General features: G+C 36.5%; 1 pseudogene; it reads right to left on the bottom strand.

Moving 5' to 3' along the window:
• Positions 1-3157: 3157 nt before the first annotated feature.
• LOC115275920 overlaps positions 3158-24422 on the bottom strand; it is a 30481-nt pseudogene continuing 9216 nt past the window's right edge.

Below are 24422 nucleotides of genomic sequence, written 5' to 3'. Positions count from 1 at the left end.
AGAGAAAGAAAAAGAAAGGAGAAAGAAAAGCAGAAAATCAAAAAATATGCAGTAGTAGTGTTTTTTATTATTCTATAATTACCCTTCCTGGTACTCTTCGTTTGTATGAATGTGGATTACCATCTGGGATTACTTGCTTCCAGCAAGGCACTTCTGCTAGAAACATATTTTTTTTAATATGGAAAGTCTTCATTTCATCTTTATTTGAGAATATTAGTTTTGCCAGATACAGAATTCTTAGTTGACTTTTCTTCTTTGAACACTGAATATGTTATCCACTGCCTTCTGATTTCTACTGAGATTTTTAGCTGTTAATTTCATTGGAGTTTCATTTAAGTGATGTGTTAATTTTTTCCTTTTGCTGGTTTCAAGATTTTCTCCTTGTCTTTGACTATCAGCATTTTTATAGGGTATGTCTGTGGATCTCTTTGTGTTTCTACTTGGAGTATGTTGAGCTTTCTGGAAATGTAGGCTATACTTTTTCAATAATTTTGAGAAGTTTTTAGCCGTTATTTTAAAAATATTTTTTCTCATTTTTTCTTTCATTATATTTGTATACATATTTTAATGTTCTTAATATTGTCCCACATTTCTCTGAGTCTCAATTCACTTATCTTATTTTTCCCCCTTTCTGGTTGGGCTTACGTAATTTCTATCAACCTGTTTTCAAGTTTGTTAATTCTTTCTTCTGCCACCTCATATCTGTTGTTGAGCTCTAGTGAATCTTTTTTTATATCAGTTATTATGATTTTTAGCTCCATAATTTACATTTGGTTATTTTATTATTTATAATTTGTCTCTTTATTGGTATTCTTTATTTGATGCAACATTGTTATCATACCTTTCATTTCATTAATCATGCTTTCTTTCAGTTCTCTGAACAAGTTTCAATGGCTCCTTTGAGACCGTTTTCTGTTAAATCTGATGTCTGGTCAATCTCATAGATAGTTTTTCCCCTCAGGGAATGGCTCATATTTCTGTTTTTTGTTTGTTTCTTTGCCTGCCTCATAATTCCTTTTTGGAAACTGAACACTTTAAATAACACAGTGTAGCAATTCTGGGTATTCTCTCTCTCCTCCTCCCTTTCAGGGCTGATAATTATTATTTACTTTCATATGCTTAGTAAGTGGCAGGATTACATTAGTGAAGTCTATTGCCTCACCTCCCTACTTAATCCTCTGAGATTGTTTTTCATAGAGGTATAGATTTGGAAATGACTGCACATAATAACAATGGGACTGGTAGAACTCTCTTCCATTCTTCTTTGGACCACAACTACTTATTAAACACTGTTAATTTCCAGTTGGTTGCTTTGTTTTCAACAATGCCCTGGGGCGTTCAACAATGCCCTGGGGCGTACCTTCTTCTACAAAATAACAGATTAAATTGTGACTCTTTCAATGGATGGAATAGTTTCTGAGGTCAGTGTTTGATATTAATTCTGACCACAGAAGGATTTTTCCCAACTGTCTTATTTCCCAGTTACCTCCTGTAAGATAACATCTACAGTCTAGGCTTTATCTTCATGAATCTCCTGATATTTGAATCTTCTTTCATCATGTTGATCTTAAAAATGAAACAGGGTACCTGGGTGGCTTAGGAAGTTAAGCTACCAGCTCTTCTTGGTTTCAGCTCGAATCAAGATCTCACAGTTTGTGAGCTGAGCCCTCCATCCTGCTCTGCACTAACACCATGGAGTCTGCTTGGGATTCTCTGTCTCCTCTCTCTGCCCCTTCTCAACTTGCTCTGTATCTCTCTTTCTCTCAAAATAAATAAATAAACATTAAAAAAAAACAGCCAGTTATTTTACCAGCAAAATGGCTTTCTTCAGGAATAGTAGAGGTGTAGGGAGCTGTCTGAACTCACCGATTGAGTAAAAATTACTGGTGAGGGTACGGCAAGTTTGCACAGTCTCCTGCCTCCAGACAGCGACCAAAATCTACCCTCTTGTAACTTTCATTTCTGCTTGGGTACCAAACCTTGGAGTGCTTTGCTGATTAGTGTCAGGAGCGGCTTGTCCCCCTTCCTTGTCCCTGAGGTGTGATTGCACCTGGTCAGGGAAAAGATGAGTAAACTAGATACACCCTACTGCGACTAAGGCAAGCAACATATAATTTCCCTCCTAGCTGAGCAATGAACTGACTACTGACTACTTTCTAGGCCTGGATGCCATTGCAAAAGTCACTACTGCAATAAAATGTATCAGTCATCTTTGGGACTGTGAGAGCAGGCATTATGTCTCCTGGGAATCCTGTTTTTCTGGGAACTTTCTCTTAGAGTTATAAACAGCCTAATGACCCTTACTCATAAAAAACTGACTTTTACTAAACAATGCTGTTTGCCTTTTGGTTAAAGGTCACTTCCTTAGGGCTATACCTGAGGTTTTGAATATCTTAGTTTTAAAAAATAGCTGCTCTTCCCATATAATAGTATCAGTGCCTATAGCTAAGTTTTTTATGACAATCATTACTACTAGAATTGTAACTTCTACCGAATCCATGTCCTGGAAAATTTAAAAAATTATCTATGAGAAATCATTTACTGCTCTTTCTGCTCCTTGTGCATTTCACCATAAATAAAGCTTGAGAATCAGACAGAGCAGAGATGCCTGCCTGGTGATCAGAAAGAAATGTGAGCCTCTCTCACTCTTTCTCGTGCTGACATTGTCCATCTTTCAGGGAACCCTGAACCTGCTGGAGCTGGACCCTGGCATAGAGGAATTGTAATTATAGACACGTCAGCTATGGCAAAACATAGGCAAGTTTGGAGAGCAAGGAGAGGAATGCTCTTTTAATAGAGGAAAGAGGAGTTAAGAGAGGCTACCATAAAGGAAAATCCATTGAAGTAAACTAGGAGTTTGAACTAGGAGTTTAAAGTGTAGTGGCATTTCATTGGTTGAGTTGTGCTAGTCTCTAATTGGCTGGGCTGTTGCTGGGCAAGGAGAAAATCTTTCTTCCTCCTCCTGGGTAGTAAAGTATAGGCTTCTTCCTGTTTGGAATATAAAGTAAGCCTCTTTCTGTTGGTTCTACAAAGTGCTATGAGGAGTGGTATGGCATGAGAGGTTCCTCTTCTGGCTTCCCATCTCCATTTTAAATGAGGTTTATTTTATTCATTTTCATAACCACAACCTTCATTATTCTTGAGAGCACCCTCAGGTTTAAACTTCTTCATGTTCAGTTGCAAATAAAGCCAGTTCCTCTGGGAAGAGATCAACAGCCATCTGTTTTACAGTCTGTTCTTCCTCCAGGCAAAATCTCTGAGTCAGAGCTCTGGAGCTGGTAGTGGGGATGGTGGCAAGCATTTCTCTGAGCGACACCCCTGCTTTCAGAGCTGAGTGCTTGCTGTGGGGCGAGGGGGGGGGGCAGGCAGCATAGAGATACAAATAGAGAAAATGGAAAGCAAGGGGGAACTCTGTGACATTGGATTAGAATTACACATATCAGGGTAAACATCATGTACACACATATGTAAGTCACACACACATACACACATGCCCACCCACACATCCCTATACATGAAAGTTCATTTGTTGGTTTTCCTGGCACTCTTCTGTTTTAGGAACTTCAGTGAGGTAGAAGAGCTCCTAGGTATGTATAATAGTTGGGCCAATAATATGTGGCTGATTTACTTGATATATTTTGCATTAAACAGAGACAAGGTCTCATTCCTTGCCATAAGGTTGTTTCTGCAAACGTATTACCTATTCCCTTATGTGTACAGAAGACCAGATTAAAAACATGACATTAACTTTTATTAGAGTAAAAACTAGATCCTCTCCCTGGTAACTGTTTCAAAGATAAAGTGAATATAGTTTCAAAGTTAAATATAAATTGAATCTTGGAGAAGTTGTTAGATTTTTATGGATACAGAATTTTCTTTTTGTGTAGGGTTGGTGATTTGCATGAATCCCAATTTGACATATGTTTTTCACTACACATTAATGAACCATTCACACTGTATGTGGCAGAAAGCAGTGGAAAATAGAAAGTAAATGACATTAAAATTAAGTTTTTAATCTGTGGTGGGTATAGATTTGCATTATTGTCCTTGTATGAAAAATGAAGGTTATTAATCCCTCCTGTCTTACACATTTTCACATACCCAAGAGAGGGAGAAAGAGAACGAGAGATACACAGAGAGAAGGAGTATCAAACCAAGTAAAAAAATTGCATAAAATTTTGATTTAATAAGGGGAACTTAAAGATCTAATTACTTTTTTAATGATATGGTTTATGTAAAACAGGTGTTTCAAAATGATATGATACATAATGAATATTCATATTATTTCTTAATTCCATTTTATTTATTTAGTTTTTTTTCCAAGTTGTAATACAGCTTAATGACCACTCACTAAAATCCATAAGAGAACCTTAATTATTTACAGGGGTAAACCTTAACACGACACTTGCCATCACTATGTTCTACATAATGGAGTATAGCAAGTCAAAAGTTTCTGGTTGTTTCATCTACTTAAAACCAGATGGAAGAAATAACCTAAGTTATAGAAACTTCATGATTCATTCTGAAACCATCAAAGCTTTCTGGGAAAGGTTTTCTCTCTCAAAGCAGCTTCCCTGTTTAAAGATGCTTAAAGTCCATGTACCTTTCTTCTTACAAATAGCCAAGAGACAGTAAAACACTTCAAAATGCCCAAAGAGGTCCCAATATTTAGTCAAGGCAAGTACGAAACAGGCCCCATGTTTTTTAGGTGTGATTCCTATCAGAGTTCTGAGAAAGAGATTAAAACCATCATGAAATCCTTGGAGGACTGAGATATTCGAGCAGCAGTGCAAAAGATTCATGCAGTAGGAAGAAGTCTGGAACCAAGTCCTTTCTTTAGTACCAGGCCCTTCTAAGCTTTGTGGCGTGGAAGATGATCTCTTTGTGCTTTGAGTTGGGGATTTGCTTCTCTGACTTTAACCTCTGAACAGTGTCCCTCATATGTTTGAGTTGTAGTTGGTGGCATTTCTCCCCGCTTGTCCCACACATCCGGTGCTGCTTCTCCCATCTCCCCCAGCGGAAGCCCTGGGAATACCAGACACAGCAATCCCCACATTCTGTGACACAGGAGGTGTCGTGAGATGGGCTGGATCCGCCTTTCAATGGCTGCCTTAGGGAGACCTGACTGGTGATATCTTCTATAACGGTTTCTCTGCTCCTCAGAAAAAGAAGAAACCAGATCTTCATCTCTTGAATCTCTTCATCTACTTTTTGCTTCTTCTCTTTTTTTCCATATTTATTTTCATTTCTTTCGCTGCAGGAGTAAGTATTGGTGAGTCTTCCTTTCCAGTTGTTGTTTCGTCTGAGATGTCCTGGCTCTCCAGCTTGCCTGGCTTGGCCACACCTTCTCTCCAGTCCCCATTTCCATCCCTGTTCATTTCCCCCCGGGGGCCCTGGGAGCAGCACCCATTTCCTCTGGCTCCCCTGTCTCTCCACTTTTATCCATGGGCGACTCACAGGCATTATCCACCAGCACGAAAAAAGCAGGGAGATAACAATCCTGTCAGAATCTGGAGCTCTGGGTGCAGGTGGCCTCTTAACTTTAAATAACAAATAATCTACATGACACACAATCCCATGGAAGATGTAAACATATCACATTCGTTCTTGAGGAGTTTATTAGTGCTCAGCTATCTCTACATATCAAGAGAAAAATACTAAGTGAAATTAATTATTTTTAATACTTACCATGTTTACTGATGAAAGGAATTAACTTGCTAATCATACTCTGGAAATGTTTGTGACTTACATTTAGAGTAGCAAATTTCTGTCCAAAGGAAGACTCTTGAGGCCTATGAAGTATCAGAGAAGAAAAACAAGATTGTTCAGTAGAAGTATTTCCATCGTTATACTGTTAAAAATATCAGTTAAAACCTAGTAATGATTTCTGAAACTTGAAAGATACAGTGTGGCAAATTCCCCAGAGTGCATATTCTAAATTTTGCCATTCAGGTGGAACTCTTTGAACACCCACATTCTGTGCTTTCCTTCCTTCCTTTTTCTGAGTTCATTCCCTTTTATTTCTATTGGTAGCTCTTAGATTGATCCTCCCTGCTTTGAATAATTCACCCACTAAATAAAAGTAACAACATCAAAGCATCCCAGACTTAATACACTCCATTCCGTCTTGGGCTCCTGTGGGTTGATCTGAAGGAGCCTGAAGAATTAATCACCCAGGATAAGAGCCTCAAGGTTTTCATACATTTAATGTTCAAGTCACTTTCGTAAAAAAAAAAAAAAAAAAATCTCTTTCCCTTTTGTTTTTGTGTTTAGTTTTCTAAACACTGTCATTCTGTTTCTACTTCAGCTCCAGATCCCCGGGATGTCTTGGCACCAAACACATGTAAAACAAATAAACACCTTCTTGCACACTCTAACAAGTGTAGCAATTAGTCTCTGAGCACAGCTTGCTCTCCGCTACGGCAACTCATTTGGTGCTGGTTGTTATTGTAGGAGAACAACTTTGAATCAGCAACATTTGTTTGATTCTGCAGTTTTCACCCCTGTCTGCATGGCAACTTCTGTACTTCCCTTTCAAATCGCAAGTTCTACACCCCTATGAAATGAGCTGCCACCCAGCACACAGCACTTAACTCCTGTGTGTCACCTTGTCACACTCTCATGGAATTTTCAGCAGTGGGTGATCTTCACTCCATATGGGCTGTAATAAGTACTTGCTGTGGTGTGAATTACAGATGATTTCGGTTGAGTATTTTTTCCCTTTTTGTTATATGATAGTATTGGCTTAAAATAATATTAATAATCCTTGTATATATTTATAAACAGCCTGCATTCCAAGATACAAATGTTATTTGTAAGCGCCCAAGTGGTCTCTTTAGTTGGTAAGTAAGAAAACACTTGCTTTTGTTTTATGTATGCCATGGAGAGGATAAAGATTTTCTATGAGTTGATGCAGAAATTAGAAGGTTGAGCATAAAGTCCCTGTCTATTTGATATAGTATCCTACCTTCCCAAATGATTTTATTTCAGAAATGATGGATTCTTTTGTGGGGGAGGGGCTAACACATGTTATCCTGAAATGCAGTGTTGGAAATTATGGAACAGAATGCATGGTTTCATCAGTAATATACAATGTACTGTATTTTCTTGTACAAATTAGTATTATTTGGAAACTGAATCAAATGTTTCTAGTTACAAAAAATTGAATTGCTATTGAACTTTGTTTCAGGGTACTAACTTCTACCTTTTCTCAACATTATCAAATTCCCTAGACCTCTTCTTTAGTAATGCAGGGAGCATGTGAACAAGTAAACAAAATTAAACGCTCACTAGGTTCTAGTCCCAGCTCTGTGGCTAAGTGTGTGACTTGGGTAAGCTGAGTAACTTCTGGGATTCAGTGCTTCATCAATTATGCAAAATGGTTAAACTAAGTAGTTTTCTAAAGCCCTTTATGGTTCTGAAATGTGCTATTTTTATTCCTACCAACTAATTCTTGCATTGGGAGGATTCGATTTTAAGTGACAAACTACAGAACTCTGCTTGATTCTTCTGTGTAGAATATGAAGAAATTGAGCTATTTACATCTAACAACTATTGATTATAACTCTACTCTTGTGCTAGTCATTGTGCTAAAAGCTAGATGCAGTGAGTGCAATAGAAAGACACTTGGAGCCTTACCCTCAGGGAGACTGTGGTCCAGTGTGTGACAGAGAGGCAAGCAATCAGGAAAACGATTATACTTTCTGGTAAGTGGCAAGAAAGAAATAGAGAGCTGAGCCTGAGAATAGTGGGTTTAGGAGGGAGGTGCTTTACCTAAGGTAAGCAGGGATGGCTTTGCAGGTTTTTAATTCTTTAGAAAGTTTGGTTGCAAGATAAACCACACCAAGTGTACGTGCTCCCTTTGAGAGGAGAAGATGGTGTGGGAGGAGTATGAGCTGTGATTTGAGAGAAGGTGAATGGAAATGTGCTGACGCCTTGTGCTCACCGTGTGTTTTGGACAAAGCCTCTTAGTTCTTCGGGACTTGCTTCCCTGTCTGTTCTGGCGCTTATAGGAGCACTCACTCACCAAACTGCAGAGAGTTCCAGTAGCTGCAAACACTCTCAGAAAAGTTTCCAACTCTCAAATGAATGGCTAGTTTTTCCTTTTTTTTCTTTTTTAACATATTGGTGAGAGAAAGATTTAAAAATCCTCAAACACCTTTTCCTTAATTCTTAATTATAGCCAGAAGCAAGCAAAACCATGAGGGAGACAGCACAGTTCAAAGGCCAAGCAGGAACGCAGAAAAGTAGGCTGGTGAATGACAACAGGTTTGTTGTGCAAAAAATGTGATATCCACAGTTTGCTTACTCCTTTAGTCTCATTTCTACCACTATATCCACATAGTGTTCCTTCTCCAGTGCAATGGATTTTTGCTATTTTATTCTGTACTTTTTGAATAAGGCTTTCTTGTAATTTCCTTATGGGAATTAGCTAGAGTTTAAATAGAACGTAGTGCTGGGAATCTTTCTGTATTAATATTGCAAAGCTTGTCAGTATCACTTGTGAAATAGTCATGGAAAGGACAGACAGCACAAATTCAGAAACAGCTACTTAGTGTTCATTTCCCAATGTAACAATTTATCATGGATACCATCTCTTCTGTTTCTTATGTTACAAACTTCGGCAAGTTTCCTTGGTTGCTAGACCAATAAGAGAAACTTCTGTATTATCCATTTACAATATAAAGAAGAATCCCATTTTGCCCGCTTTCTTTAAAATGTTACTATCAAAATGCCAAGCCAAGTGTTTAGTGCTGATAGGGCTGCATTTGATAACAGCATTAGCAGATCCTTAGTGGTTCTGCATATAGCAAACGTAACTGAGTCCCCTGACAAGGCTTATCCAGTTGAGCCTATGGTATCTCTAAGATGTCTGCGACTATAAATACACAAGCCAGGCCGAGGCTTTTAAAGATGCTGATTAAGAATCACAGAGTGGTTTTCATTGCCATGTGATACAAAGTTGTGGAAATCTACAAACTTGTGGAAAAATATGACGGAGAAAGTTGTTCCCCAAAGGTTTCCATTCTGGTGGGTTAAACATACTCTAGGGGCACCTGCCTGGCCCAGTCGGTTAAGCGGCTGACTTCCGCCCAGGTCATGATCTCACGGCCCCTGAGCTCTAGCCCTGGGTCAGGCTCTGTGCTGACAGCTCGGGGCCTGGAACCTGCTTTGGAGTCTATGTCTCTCTCTGCCCCTCCCATCCTCGTGCTCTGTCTCTGTCCCTCTCTCAAAAATAAATAAACATTAAAAAAATTAAAAAAAATTTCACTAAACACACAAGTGCCATGTGGTTAGGCAGTCTTCTCTGGCTGAGGATGTTGGATGAATATCTATCAAATGCTGTGCAGAGAGATTGCATGGCAAGTACCTGATTTCAAACGTGGTAGGAAATTTTAAAGCCTGCATCCAATAGTTATCGGTAGAAGAGCTCATTTTATAGGTGGTGGGGATTTATCCATTATGATAATCACAGTCTCTACATTTGCAGTCAATTGCATCATTAGTGATACTTTTCCCCATTCATCCTTCCTCTTTATTCCCGGCACAATCATTCTTTGATAATGTTCTTTTGCCATTAAGAGGTTAAAAAAGCGATTCAACTAAATTTTTTAAGACCTGCAAAAATACAATATACACTTTCCAAAGCATCCTTGGGAGGTTTTAACAGTTGTTGATTTCTTTAAAAAGTACCTGTTACACACAGATAAAAATTCTAGCTCCATATATTAGTATAGAATATCTTTAAAAGACCGGTGAGAAGAGAAACAAAAGATTAATCAACTATGAAACTATGTACAAACATTTCTTTGTTTCCAAAAATTTATTACTTTTCCAGGATTTCATTTTTTTGTGACAAATATCTCCCTTTCTAGAGAAAGCTAGGATTTTGTAATTTCTTGGAGTGTGCATGGGAGAGGAAAGAGGTTGAAGAGACATTTGAAATAAAACATGTATCAGAACTTTTCTAAATTTTAAGAAGTTTTGACAAAATCAATACATACATGTTTACATATTTATATTTTCTAGTCCTTGTCAAGACCTGGAAGGGACCATTGTCTTGAGGTTTTCTTAAGTGGACTCTCTTCAGAGCTTTGAAAGGTGTGCACCTGAACTCAACTCTTCAACACAAAGAAAAGCTTAATCTGCAAACCATTGGAATTGAACCTTGGGGATGATCATAATTTATCTTTACATGATTTATCTTTAACTGGCCTTAAAATAAAATAGTCCCTTAAATAACAATACTTGTATCCTATCTCTTCTGTTTTGGACAGGGAATGTGTGTTGATAACTCAAGTGATTTATCTTTCTTTTTTAACAAATTTTTATTCCACTATAGTTAACATATAGTGTTATATTAATTTCAGATGTAATGTGGTCATTTGATGATTCTGTATATTACAAGTGCTAATTATGATAAATGTACTCATTAATCCACTTCACCTATTTCACCCACGCTGCTATCTTCTGGTGACCATCAGTTTGTTTTCTATAATTAAGAGTCTGTTTCTTAGTTTGTCTGTCTGTCTCTCTCTTAGTTTTTATCTTTGGTCATTTGTTTTGTTTCTTAAATTCCACATATAAATGAAATCATATGATATTTGCCTTTCTCTGAGTTATTTCACTTAGCATTATACTCTCTAGATATCATTCTTTTTTATGGTTGAGTAATATTCATATATATATATGTATGTATATCACATATTCTTTATCCATTCATCTACTGATGAACTTTGGGTTGCTTCCATAATTTGGCTATTGTGAATAATGCTGGAATAAACATAGTGGTGCATATATCTTTCTGAATTAGTGTTTTCACAGTTTTTGGGTAACTACTCAGTAGTGGAATTACAGGATCACAGAGTAATCCTATTTTTAATTTTATGAAGAAAGCCTGTACTGTTTTCCACAGAAGCTGCACCAGTTTGCATTCTCATCAACAGTGCACAAGTGTTCTTTTTTCTCCCTGCATCCTCCTCAATACTTGTTTCTTGTGTTTTTGATTTTAGCCATTCTGACAGGTATGAGGAGATATCTCATTGTGGTTTTTGATTTACATTTCCCTGATCATGTGTCTGTTGGCCATCAGGATATCTTCTTTGGAGAAATGTCTGTTCATCTTCTGCCAATTTTTAAATTGGATAATTTGTGTTTTTTGGTGTTGTGTAAGTTCTTTATATGTTTTGTATATTAACCCTTTATTGTTTTTGTTTGTTCTTTTTATAACTCCTTTAGGTGTCAGTTTAGGTTGTTTATTTGAGATTTTTCTTGCTTCATGAAGTAGGTCTGTATTGCTATGAATATCTCTCTTAGAAGAGCTTTTGCTGCATCCCATTGTGTTTTAATTTTCCTTTTTCTCCATGTATTTTTTGATTTCCTCTTTGATTTCTTGGTTGACCCATTCACTGTTTATAACATGTCATTTAACCTCTATATATTTATGGTCTTCCCAGATATTTTTCTTGTGGTTGGCTTCTAGTTTCATAGTGTTGTGGTCAGGAAAACATGTATGGTATGACTGTAATCTTTTCAGATTTGTTGAGACTTGTTTTGTGCCCTAATATGTAATCTATTCTGAAGAATTTTCCATGTTCACTTGAAAAGGAAGTGCATTCTGCTGTTTTTGAATGGAATGTTCTGAATGTATCTGTTAAATCCATCTGTACCAGTGTGTCATTCAAAGGCATTGCTTCCTTTTTGATTTTTTGTCTGGATGATCTACCCATTGATATAAATATTGTGTTAACGTCCCTTACTATTATTGTATTACTACTGATTACTTCATTTATGCTTGTTATGAGCTGTTTTATGCATTTGGTGCTTCCATTCTGGGTGTGTAAATATTTACAATTGTTATATCTTCTTGTTGGATTGTTTCCTGTATGAATATGGTGTTGTTCTTGGTCTCTTGTTTTAGTCTTTGTTTTAAAATCCATTTTTTCTGATATAAGTATTTCTACCCCAGGTTTCTTTTCATTCCTATATGCAGGATAAATGCTTGTCCACTCCTTTTACCATTAGGTCTGAAATGAATCTTGCTTTTTTATCCATTCACCTGTCACCCTATGTCTTTTGATTGGAACATTTAGTTCCTTTATATTAAAAGTAATTATTGATAGGTAAGTATTTACTGCCATTTTGTTACTTGTTTTATGATTGTTTTTGTAGTTTTTCTTTATTCCTTTCTTCTCTCTTCTCTCATGGTTTGCTGGCTTTCTTTAGTGGTATACTTGGGTTCCTTTCTCTTTATTTTTTGAATATCAATTACTGGTTTTTGATTTGTGGTTACCATATCTTATGTACAATATATACAATATCTTATGTATATAGCAGTCCTATTAACTTGATAGTCACTTAAGTTTGAATCCATTCTTTACTCTTCCAATCCTTTTATTTTGAGAATCCCCTGACTAATTTTTTATAGATACACTCAATATTACTACTTCTGCACTTCATACTTTTCTTATTCCTACTTATGGTCTTTCCTTTCTACTCAAAGAATCCCCTTTAGCATTTCTTGTGGGCTGGTTTAGTGTCATGAATTCCTTTTACTCCTGTTTGTCTGGGAAACTTTATCTGTCCTATTCTGAATGATGGGCTTAATGAGTATTCCTGTAGATTATTTTCTTTCAGCACTTTGATTATATTATGCCACTCTTTTCTGGCCTGTGGTTTCTGCTGAAAAATCTATCTGCTGATAGACTTCTGGGGTTTCCCTTGAATGTAACCATTTCCTTTTTTCTTGCTGCTTTTAAAATTCTCTCTTTATCATTACTTTTTGCCATTTTAATTACTATGATGCTTGGTTTGGACCTTCTTGGGTTGATTTTCTTGGGGGCTCTCTGCCTCCTGGACCTGGATTTCTGTTTCCCTTTCTAGAGTCAGGAAGTTTTCAGCTATTATTTCTTCAAATAAAATTAATGCCCCCTTTCCTCTCCCTTTTCCTTCTAGGATTCCCATAATGCAAATGTTATTATGCTTGATGATATAGTTGAGTTCCCTATGTTTATTATCATTTTTTATTATTGTTTTCCCTCTCTCTTGTTCAGCTCCATTGCTTCCATTACTTTGTCTTCCAGGTCACTGATCTGTTCTTCTGCTTCCTCTAGTCTACTATTTATTCCATCTTGCAAATTTTTCATTTCATATATTGAATTCTTCCTCTCTGTGTTGATTGGGCCTTTTTAATGTTTTGTCTCTGTTAAGGGCCTCACTGAGGTCCTCCAGTCTTTTCTCAGGTCCAGTGAATATCTTTGAGTATTACTTTAAATTCTCTACCAGGCATTTTACTCATTGCCTTTTCATTTAGCTCTCTTCCTGTGATTTTATCCTTTCTTTCATTTGGGACTTAGTCCTTTGTCTCCTTGTTTTGTCTAACTCTCTGTGTCTGTTTCTGTGTGTTAGGAAAGTCAGCTATATCTTTTTGCTCTTGAAGGTAGTCAAGAGTCTTTTGCTATGAAAAAGAGGTCATGTAGTGCTTTGCAATGCAGTGTCTCCTGTTCACCAGATTCTGGTGCTTCAGGGGTGTCTACTGTATGTTTTGTGTGCTCTACTCTTGTGGATGAGCCACTTTTGCCTTTAGTCCAGTCATTTGCAATGGCTCCCTTTGCATGTTGTGGGCTGAGTTTGTTCCCTGTGTTGTTAGTGGGCCAGTATGAGGCCAGCTTTATCTTGAGTGGTGTCAGTCCAGGTAGGTATTTGCCAGAGATGCAATAGCACTAAACTGCAAGGAAACGTTCCCCATGCTATTGCTTGGGAAACTTTTATTGGTAGGCAGGGTCTGCAGTCATATCAGATATCTGACCCTAGCCCACTGCTGGGGTTGCTGTCAGACTGGGACATCTTTCATTATCTTCCTCCTCTCTCCAGGGCAGGAGTCACTTTGGAGAGGAGCTGGCCTCTGCTGGGGTTTCTTGCACACTGCCGGTCTTGTCGAACTGCTTTGGAGGTCTCTGCCAATGGGTGTATTGGAGGCGGCAGATCCGCAGGAGAATGCAGGGGCAGGGTGTGAGATTAGCAAGTTAGGTATGGAATGTTGTTGCTGTGCTAGTTCCCACAGGTATCTGTGTGGCTAGGCTGGGGTGGAGGGGAGGAAAATGGTGCCTTCCAGGTCCTTTGTTCCTGGAGAACTCTTCCAAAGATCCCTGCCCTTCCAGCACAGGATCTGAAATTGGTAAACAAATCTCCCTTCTGTGTTTTTCAAACTGCTGCTTCTATGCTGTAGGGGCTCTTTGTTGTGCTGTCTCTTTAAGTGTTGGAACTCCATTTTCCTTCATTCTCCCAGCTCTGCTAGAGCCCAGACCACTGATTTTTAAAGTTCCAGGTGTTAAGCCCTACCGATTTTAAGAACTCACAAAATTAGCCTCCTCTGGTTTCAAAGCTAAATGCAATGGAGATTAATCTTTGTTGTGTGGGGTTGTCTATGCCTGGGGTGTGTGATGTGAGAGTTTTTTCTCTTCTCTCTCTGCACCCCTGGGGTCCCTTCCTCCCATGAACAGCCATGCAGGTCTATGACTTGACCACATCTCTGCTTTTCCTGTCCTCCTCCATGTGGCCTCCTCTCTACATGTAGCTATGGAGATTCTGTCCTGCCAGTCTTCGGGTAACATTCTCTGGGTTAGTTATGTTGATGGGAGTGTTTTCTGGTTGTATCCATGGGACAAAGGGAGTTAGGATTCTCCTAATCCTCCATCCTCTTCTGAAGTCTCTCAGGTGAATTTTGCTATAAAACCAGTTCATTTAACATTCTGGTACTAGCACATTTTATGAAGGAAACAAAACAAATTTAAACCAGTCTTTCAAAAGGATTCATTTCTGAAATCACTTATTATTCAACACTTTAATCTGTATGTAAAAAGCAGGGTGCCTGAGTGGCTTAGTTGGTTAAGCATCTGACTTCAGCTCAGGTCATGATCTCTCTGTCTGAAAATTCAAACCTCACATTGGGCTCTGTGCCTGCTGAGAGCCTGGAGCCCTCTTCAGATTCTGTGTCTCCCTCTTGCTGCTCCCCCACCCTCCCCACTCGCGTTTTTGTCTACCCCTCTCTCTCTGAAAAGTAAATAAACATTAGAAAGTTAATTAAAAAAGCAATCTTCTTTCTTTAACTTTTCTCAACAATTTTTTTGAGCACCTGGTATTTGTTGTGTATATGAGCGTCTACTATATGTATTCAAGAGTTGATGTTTCTGCTTGGTTGTAATTGCTTTCAAGCTATATCTATTTATCTTGAACTTAAGTGTCAAAGAAAACATACACAAAATTTTGAAATTTATTTTTTGGGAAATAAAAAGAATCCCAGGATAATTGAAAATTATTTATGTAGTGTTACTGACTTTAATGCTAAATGGTCTTCTTAAATTTTATTCTTTTAATTGGCTAATTAGTAATTACTAGCTAAGTTAAATCATTTATTGTCATGTGCAAAGGCATCCTTGTTTTTATAACTTAAACTAGTCAGAAGAATATCATTGGTGCAAAAAGGAGCAGTTTTGAAATTCAACACTTACTCAAAGGAGAAAAGCTTGAATAGTCAAGTTTGACCATAAACATAGGCACATTGCATAAACAAACAAAATTTAGACTAAAGCAGTTCTGAAATACTGTGTGACTTTTATACACCTGCATGAATGCACTTCTCGAAATAGTTCTGTGACACAGCAAATAATTATTTGCTTAGTCGAAGTAACTTTTTGATATAGAAGAGTTTGGGGGAAATTTATACTTTTTAAAAAGTTTATTTATTTTGAGAGAGAGAGGAAGTGAGAGAAAGAGAGCACACTTATGAGTAGGGGAGGGGCAGAGAGGGGGAGAAAGAGAAAATCCCAAGCAGGTTCTGCACTGTCAGCGTTGTGCTTGATGCAGGGCTTGATCCCATGACTGTGATATCATGACCTGAGCTGAAATCAAGAGTTGGACACTTAACCAACTGAGCTACCCAGGTACCCCAGTAACTATGTGATGAAGGAGTTTGGGGGAAATTTGTACTTGACAGAAGATAGTCTCCATATTTCCACAACATCTTTTTATAAATTCATCATTTTTATGGAAAATAAAGCTTATGGGAATGTACTGCTGTTCTATGAAACATACATACACCCATATATACATATACACATAATATGTCTGTTACAAATTTAAGCATAAAATTAGGGCTGAAATTGTTCTCTATACTATGCAATACCAAAGTAGAGGGCAAGTAGTATTAAGGTGGGTGAGAAGATCACATGGACAAAATAATTGAAACTTCTACGTTGGCTAGAAAATATTCTCTTAAACCTTCAAGATTAATCTTAAACAATGAAGAGGACATGTGAAGGTATACACATAGTGAAGGGAATTGCAACCGATTCTACATTTGGATGATAAGAGGTAAATATGAGATCGTATTGTAGAATTCTGTGTATTCAATGGCCTATCAATGTCCTTTAAAGTTGCACTGGGAATTGTTTTGGGTAGATAACATATTTGTTGATCAACCACCCTAAATTTAGGTATAGGAGATCTATCAGGCCAAGGGAGACTTGATTTGTACCTCTTTGTAGGATAATCATCCCTGTAAGCTCTCTTTTTTGTTCAAATAAAAGCAGAAACAAGTACTACTACCATTTATTGAGTGCCTAATATCTTCCAGCTACCTTGCCTGCTGTGACTTTTTCAAAGGACTGTATTATTTTCCATGTTCTACAAATAACAAATAAAATTTGTCCATGTAGCGGAGACCTCGGATTAATCAAGTTTGCAGACAATAGTACAGAAACACTATCAGTGAATTTTGAAACCTAAACTCAAGCTATATAAAGTTATTTTAAGTCTCTGTTTTCAGATTCAAGAATGGGGAGTGCAGATGTTACAGGAGGAGAAACATCTTGATAAAGCTCTATTTTAACACCCTGGTGGCATTTCCTTGGCTTCTGTAAAATTGTACTTTTCTGGTTATCTTCCTCCTTTCTGGCTGAAATTTTCTTACCTTGGATTTTGACTGCTCTCATATTTAACATCTCTACCAATCCAGTGTATTCTCCCAAGATGATATTAATCATTTTGCAAAGTGACAAAGCCTATCTTATGTCTTCATTATTTCTTAAATGTTTATGTATTTATTTTTGAGAGATATGGAGAATGACAGGGGTAGGAGCAGAAAGAGTGGGAGACAGAGAATACCAAGCAGGCTCTTGAACTCACAACCATTAGATCATGACCTAAAATCGAGAGTCAACTGCTTAACCAATTTAGCTGCCCAGGCGCTCCTATCTTATGTCTTTAATTATCATTACATTTGTAGTATTTAAATATTTTCCCAGGTCTTGACCATCATCTTCCTGCTATTCTTTATTTTATAGCTATATTCACAATAAGCCAGCAGTTACTCCCGCAGCTTCTCAAATATAATCAGTCCCAAACTGAAAATAATCATCCCTACACGTTCCCATTTCTTTTACAGTTTCTCTGCTTTTGCCTCTGTTACATGGAGACATTTTCTCATATCCCAGCCTACAACATTTGAAGCCATTTTTCTTTTCTTTTTTTTGTCATCACATTATTAAGTCTGTTTCTAAGTTCTAAATTCTGCTGTCAGTTACATCATTGATTTACCCATTTCTTTCCAAGTCCAGCTCCTTAATTTAGGACTTCCAAGTCTATGTCCAAATTGTCTTTCAATAGGCACTCTGATGTCTTTTCTGACTCTTTGTCTTATATTCAGAATATTCTCCTTTCCTGCACTCAGCTTATTTCTATAGTAGATTCTTCTCTGATCATGCCTGTATACCTAAACCTTGGCTTTCTATAACCAAATTCTAAATCTTAGAAATGAGACCATGTGGTTTAATCTTTTATTGAGTTTTTATTTCATAATATCTTCTCAGATGAATTATAACCTCTGTTAGGCCATGAACTGTGATTCTTTGTATTCCTTTGACAATTAGGAAAAAATTAGATCATTGTGGAAACTTAATAAGTACTAGGAATTGACCAAAGGATTTTTTCAAGACTACAGAGAAAGAATGAGAAATGTAACCGGATCACAAAACCAGACTCCACATTGATTCAGTATGTGTGGCAGCTAAAAACAGATTACAGAACAAGGTGTGTCTCAAAGTTTATACTTTGGCTTTTCTACTTGGCCAAATTAGTTAAATCCTTTAAGCCTTAGTGTTCTCATTTGTGAAATGGGGATAATCCCATCCATCTTCTGTTATCTATGTAGATACAAAATGGGATGATAATACAGAATTACTAAATGTGTATATTGCTAATACCTTAACTGAATATTTTACATGGGTATTTCATTTACTATCTAATAATAACCTTTGGAAATACACTGAAGTAGGTGCTGTTATTATCTTCACTTTACAAAGAAGCTAAGGTTTAGAGCTTAAGCAACTTGCCCAAGCTTATAACTCATAAGCAGTGGGACAAGGATGGGAACCCAACATTGACTGTAAAAATTATGCCCTTAATCAGTAAACTTTAATATATGTAAGCATTTGACACAATGATGAGCTCATATTATATATTCAATATGTGATCACAGTTTTATTAGCATGAAGAGTGTCTTTGCATCAGATTTGAGAGCTTGCTATTGAATGGTATTGACGAATGCATTCTAGTCTGTCTTTCTATTATTATCATAGACTCTATGCTACTATTTTAGCAAGATTGTCCTATAATGTGTTCCGTGGTAAATGAAACAATTAGGAAATTACTCATTCCCAGCCCCATGATCTAACAGGAAATCAAACATACTTTTCTCTAACAACTTCATAGCATTAACAGTAAGTATTCCCTATCCTCATTTGGTGTCTACAGGAGAAATACTTAGATTGTTAAATCTAAATCTTAGTTGTGGAATTAACTAATGTGACTTTGAGAATGTTATTTTTCCACCTTGGGTTTTATTGTTCCCATTCTAAGAAAAGGGCTTGAGTTATTTACTTTCTGTTGTCTCTAACAAATATTTTACAGTAGTCCTAAATATGGAATTAGAATTCTGAGTAAAAAATATATAACTGTAATCATGAAAAACAAAGAACAACTGTAGGAACATTAGTTTTGCGTTCAAATATTTCAATGATTATAGCTCCTTAACATGTTTCCACCAGCATTTCTTTCCTTTAATTATTTTAACTGAAAGCTTTTTTTATTTATTGAAAATAGCCTGCAACCATCTCAGAAGAGGGCTTGCACTTCTAAAAGTTATTTTAGTCACCACTGCACCCTTTCTTTTGTGATCAAGAGGATGAGAAGACAGTATGCAAGCATTCAGCAGCATTGCCATATTAACACTCTTTGCTGTTTGCAGCATAGTTCTCAAACCTCTTTCAACAACAAAATTATTAATAATTCATTAGAACCTTTCTCTTCATGAGTAATTAGTAAAGCAGCACTGGAAGAAGGTTCTAAGGGGAAGATGTTCACAGACCAAGAAGTCAAGGGTGTTAAATTATGATCATGATTATTTTATTTTGGAAAGTGACAGCATGTACTACTTATTTCTGTCACTCAGAGGCCAACAACGGCAACACTGATGATTTACCTGAGCTGTGCTCATCTGTTTACACTTCTACATTCAATAAAGCTGTGCAGTTACTATGGTAACTGGAAGTCTATAAGGTCTGTTTCGAAACCTGTGTTTGGCAGTTTATGTGCATAAATCTTCTACACACTGATATAAGGCTGTAGTCCTGTGTTTTATTAATTTGTACTTTCTTTGTGTCTCAGATAGTGTTTTATTTTATAAACTATGAAGTCAAGAAGAAGTTGGCTAAAGAAACAATTTGTCTTGAGAGTCTAACCTTGGAGGCTTACAGAGGTCTGGCCTATTGGTATAAAAATAAAGCACAAAGCTTGGCATTTCAGATCCATAAACTTTAACCCTAATTTCTTCTACAAAGTTTGTAAAAACATTGGGTCTTTTACAATTCAGGTTCCTAAGCAGTTCAATAATGACTCTTTTTATTGGGAAGGTGGAAAACCAAACACTGGTTTCCAAAGGAGGATGAGAAATAAAGGAGTATATTTCCTCCTTAATATTGATATATAAAACTGTATTCTAATAGTTCTCTGAAGTGATAAACTATTCATGTCCAGGTAAGATTGCATCATTTCTGTCCACAAGGTCATTAGAGAAAGAGCTCAATAACACATATGACCAATACATCAGACTTTCTCAATAGACTCCGTTATGTGTCAAAGTGTCTTATAATTTTCAATACTTTGTCCAGCAAATATTTGAACTATATTGAGGAAGTGTGGTCAGCGTAGATAAGTGTAGTCTATTTGAACATGCAAGTCTTTAACGTGAGATCAACATGGGTTTGAAATCTGGCTCTACTTAGCAACTTGGCCTTTCTGAGCCTCTGTTACCTCATCTGAAAAATTCAAAAGGAAAATATATTAGCTGTGTTATTCTTTGAAATGCTATATAGATTACATGTTTTTCAATTATGTTTTTCAGTTATGAAATAAACATAACATAAAATTGACCCTTTTAACCATTTTTAACAGTATAGTGGCATTAAGTACCTTTATATTGCTGTACAACCATCATCAGCGTCTATCTCCAAAACTTTTATCGTGTGAAACTGAAACTCTGTACCCATTAGACAATAACTTTTTATTTTCTCCTTTCCCCAGCCCATAGCAACTACCATTCAACTTTCTGTCTCTATGAATTTAACTGTTTTAGGTACCACATGATTCATACAGCATGTGTTCTTTTTCTAAAATTTTTAATACTTATTTTTGAGAGAGAGAGAGAGCAAATGAGCAGGGGAGGGGCAGAAAGAGAGAGGGAGACACAGAATCTGAAGCAGGCTCCAGGCTCTAAGTTGTCAACACAGAGCCTGACGCAGGGCTTGAACCCACAAACTGTGAGATCATGACTTGAGCCAATTTGACACTCAACTGACTGAGCCACCCAGATGCCCCTATAGATTAAATTTTTAAAATGTGCATAAAGTTTTAGCTCGTAGGTAACACTCAACAAATGATAGCTGTCATCAGTAAAGGCACAAAAACTTACATATTAAAATGTGTAGCCCTCCTTATCTTTTGCTATTTTTCATTTTTACGGTGAAAATGGAGTAAAAAGTGAAAAAATAATATTTTAATGCTAGGAAATCTCTGGATATCAACAGAAAAAGCATAATCGTCCCGTACAGAAGACTTGGCAGAAAGCAAATTGGTCAAAGATAGCATCTGTTAAACATTAGAATTAAAGAATATGTCAGGCTGAAAAGAGGAAGAATTCTGGGATATGGACAGACCAGATACATAGATAAGCTAAGTGGACAATATATACAGTGTCCCACATGATTCAATACTGTAGAAATAGTTTTTTTAAAACAATATTTTTACTTATTTTTGAGGCAGAGGGAGAAACAGTGTGAGCAGCAGAGGGTCAGAGAGAAGGAGACACAGAATCTGAAGACAGGCTCCAGGCTCTGAGCTAGCTGTCAGCACAGAGCCCGACGCGGGGCTTGAACCCATGAACCATGAGATTATGACCCGAGCCAAAGTCAGATGCTTAATCAACTGAGCCACCCAGATGCCTCTAGAAAAATAGTTTTAATATGATTCAAATTCTGTATTGATTATGATGTGACCAATTTAATAGATATACTATAGGAGACAAAATTAATATGTTCTTTGGAGGAAAAAAAGACACCAAAGTCTTGAGCTTTGAAAGCACGCTAGTTTTTCTGTACAGAGAATTGGAAGTGCAAAAGCTTATAAAGTGAAATTTACTTAGTAGTTCATATGAGCATTTTCTGTTAGAATAGATCTAATTAAGTGGTCAAAGAAGTTGAAGTTAAGTGCTCTTACACTGGGCACCTGGGTGGCTCAGTTGGTTAAGCACCTAACTCTTGATATAAGCTTAGATCATGATCCCAGGGTCATGGAATTGAGCCCCATGTTGGACTCCAAGCTCAATAATAAATAAATAAATAAATATCTATTTATTAAATAAATCTATTGTTTATTTACTAAATAACTTTAATAAATATTCATTTGTTTATTTTCTATTCAAAGTAAATAAACATACATTTAAAAAATGGTCTCATTGAAAACAAAGACAAAAATAAGGCAAAACAAAACAATCAAAATAAATAAGCAATATTTCTAGTTTTCTAATTTTTAATTTTCTTTTTAGAGAGAGAGACAGCATGAGTAGTGAAGAGGGGCAGAAGGAGAGAGAGAGAGAGAAAGAGAGAGAATCTCAAGCAGGCTCCATGCTAAGCACAGAGCCCAAATGGGCCTTGATCTCATGACCCTAAGATCATGACCTGAGCCCAAATCAAGAGGTGGATGCTCAACCGAGCCACCCAAGTGCCCCAACATTTTGAGCTTTACCTATTAAGCCACTTGTTTTTCCCTGGATGAGTAAAGTGGGTAAATTTATTTTGGAATTGTTAGTAAAATATCACTTAAAAAAGTTCTTTTTATATTTGTCCACTTGTAAACTATGGATATTACTTTAAAAAGCAGTATTTTGGGGGGCCACATAACAAGTAATTTTGTTTTAGTTTTGTCATATGAAGTTAGAAATTTAATAATGAAACTAATTTGAGATAATGAGAAAAAAGATAGATAAAAGAGCAACATGAATTTTACCCAGCAAAGCTGGAAAAAGGTAAAACAACAACAACAAGACCAGGGTGTCTATTGTCACCAGAGACAATACAATAAGGGAAGAAATAGTCAGTATTGGCTTGAACGTGATGGAAAGTTTCATAGGAAGGGTGGTCCTTGAAGTATTAGTTGGCATTGGAAGGAGATGTTTCAGGGTAAGTGAACCAAGGTGTGAAAAATTCAGAGGTAGGATTTAGTATGATGTGGGTTGATAGAGTTTGATTCTAAGCAGTGCTATGAATGATTCCTCCAGGTCATTCTTTGTGAGAGAGCTCAAACTGACAATAATGTTGTCTTTGATGTGTATTTTTATTTCTTTAAGGGATAGGGGCGCCTGGGTGGCTCAGTCGGTTGGGCTTTGGCTTAGGTCATGATCTGACGGTTCGTGAGTTCAAGTCCTGTGTCGGGCTCTGTGCTGACAGCTCAGAGTCTAGAGCCTGCTTCAGATTCTGTGTCTCCCTTTCTCTCTGACCCTCCCCTGATTGCACTGTCTCTCTCTGTGTCTCAAAAATAAATTAAAAATAAATAAATAAAAATAAAAAAACATTTCTTCAAGGGATAAATTAGTTTAATGACTGGAGAGACTTAATTGTCCTATTTGGTTATTAGATTATTGTGGGTCAGGATTTAGTGAGTTGTTGTGTTTTATTATATGTTGTAAATATTTATCTTAGCCTGTTTGCACAGTTCTTTAGAAATGTTTCATTTACATATATGTCTTTTCAAGATAGAAATGCATAATTATATATGACAAATGGATTTCATTAAGCATTTCAATATGTGGAAAATTGGTTGTATGAGAAATATGATTGATTTCTTTCTCTGAGACTAATGACTAATCATTGAAACCATGGCTGATATGAGTTATCTTTGTTGATAACATTGAATATGTGGCTGCATATTCAATGGTAGGAGGTATGTTGTACCAAAGTATGTGTTTACCAGATTGTGTATGATAAATCCATTAACCAAACTCTTACATTAATCGGTAGAACAACAAGTGAAGATTATCCGTTTGGTAAGTACAAGGATGTAGCATCTAGGAAAAGGTAATATAAAGAAAGCTATAGGTTGAATAGATTTAATAAGGAAATGAATTAGTATACCTGTTGAACAGATCCTTTAAGTAAAATACACTTGTCTTTAGTTTGTTTTTGAGCTATGAATTACAGTAGATTTATTTAAATACAACTTTTTAGTAATGCTTTTAAAAATAAAAAGTGAGAGTAAAAAGAAATCTACTTTACCAAAATAGAGAATTTTAAGAAGTTAGTAGTGAAAGAAAAATTCTCATATGGTTTTTGTGTTATTATAAATGATGGAGCTCTGGCCTGAAGTTGAAGTATCATATTTACTATAAAATTATGGATGGTCATGTACATCATAGATGATGAACATAGATGAGCATAAAAATTTATTGGAACTTCAAAATTCTATGATTCTGTGGGCAATTATAAATTTACCTGGGATGTAAAGTACAGTTTTATTCAGAAAATATTATATAATTTCTAAGTAAAAATAAAATCTCTCACAAGGGCTATAAAATTAACATTTTTAGATGTGATAAACTGATTATTTTATTTTAGGAGAAAGAAAAGTTATGCTACTGCCTTGCTTTGATTTGACTGTCTCATTGCTTTTGCCATTCCTGTAATGTTTGGAAGAAACAGACTAATTATTTAGGAAAGCATTCAGTTTGAGTAATGTATACGGAGTTCCCCAGAGGGGAAATACATTTAATTATTTTGACCAGAATAACACTTAGTTTTATCTTATCACTGATATCT

The sequence above is a fragment of the Suricata suricatta genome, chromosome 13, assembly GCF_006229205.1.
Source record: "Suricata suricatta isolate VVHF042 chromosome 13, meerkat_22Aug2017_6uvM2_HiC, whole genome shotgun sequence".
Taxonomy (NCBI): Eukaryota; Metazoa; Chordata; class Mammalia; order Carnivora; family Herpestidae; genus Suricata; species Suricata suricatta.
Note: the sequence above shows the minus strand (reverse complement) of the source record. Positions and strands in the feature narration are given on the sequence as shown.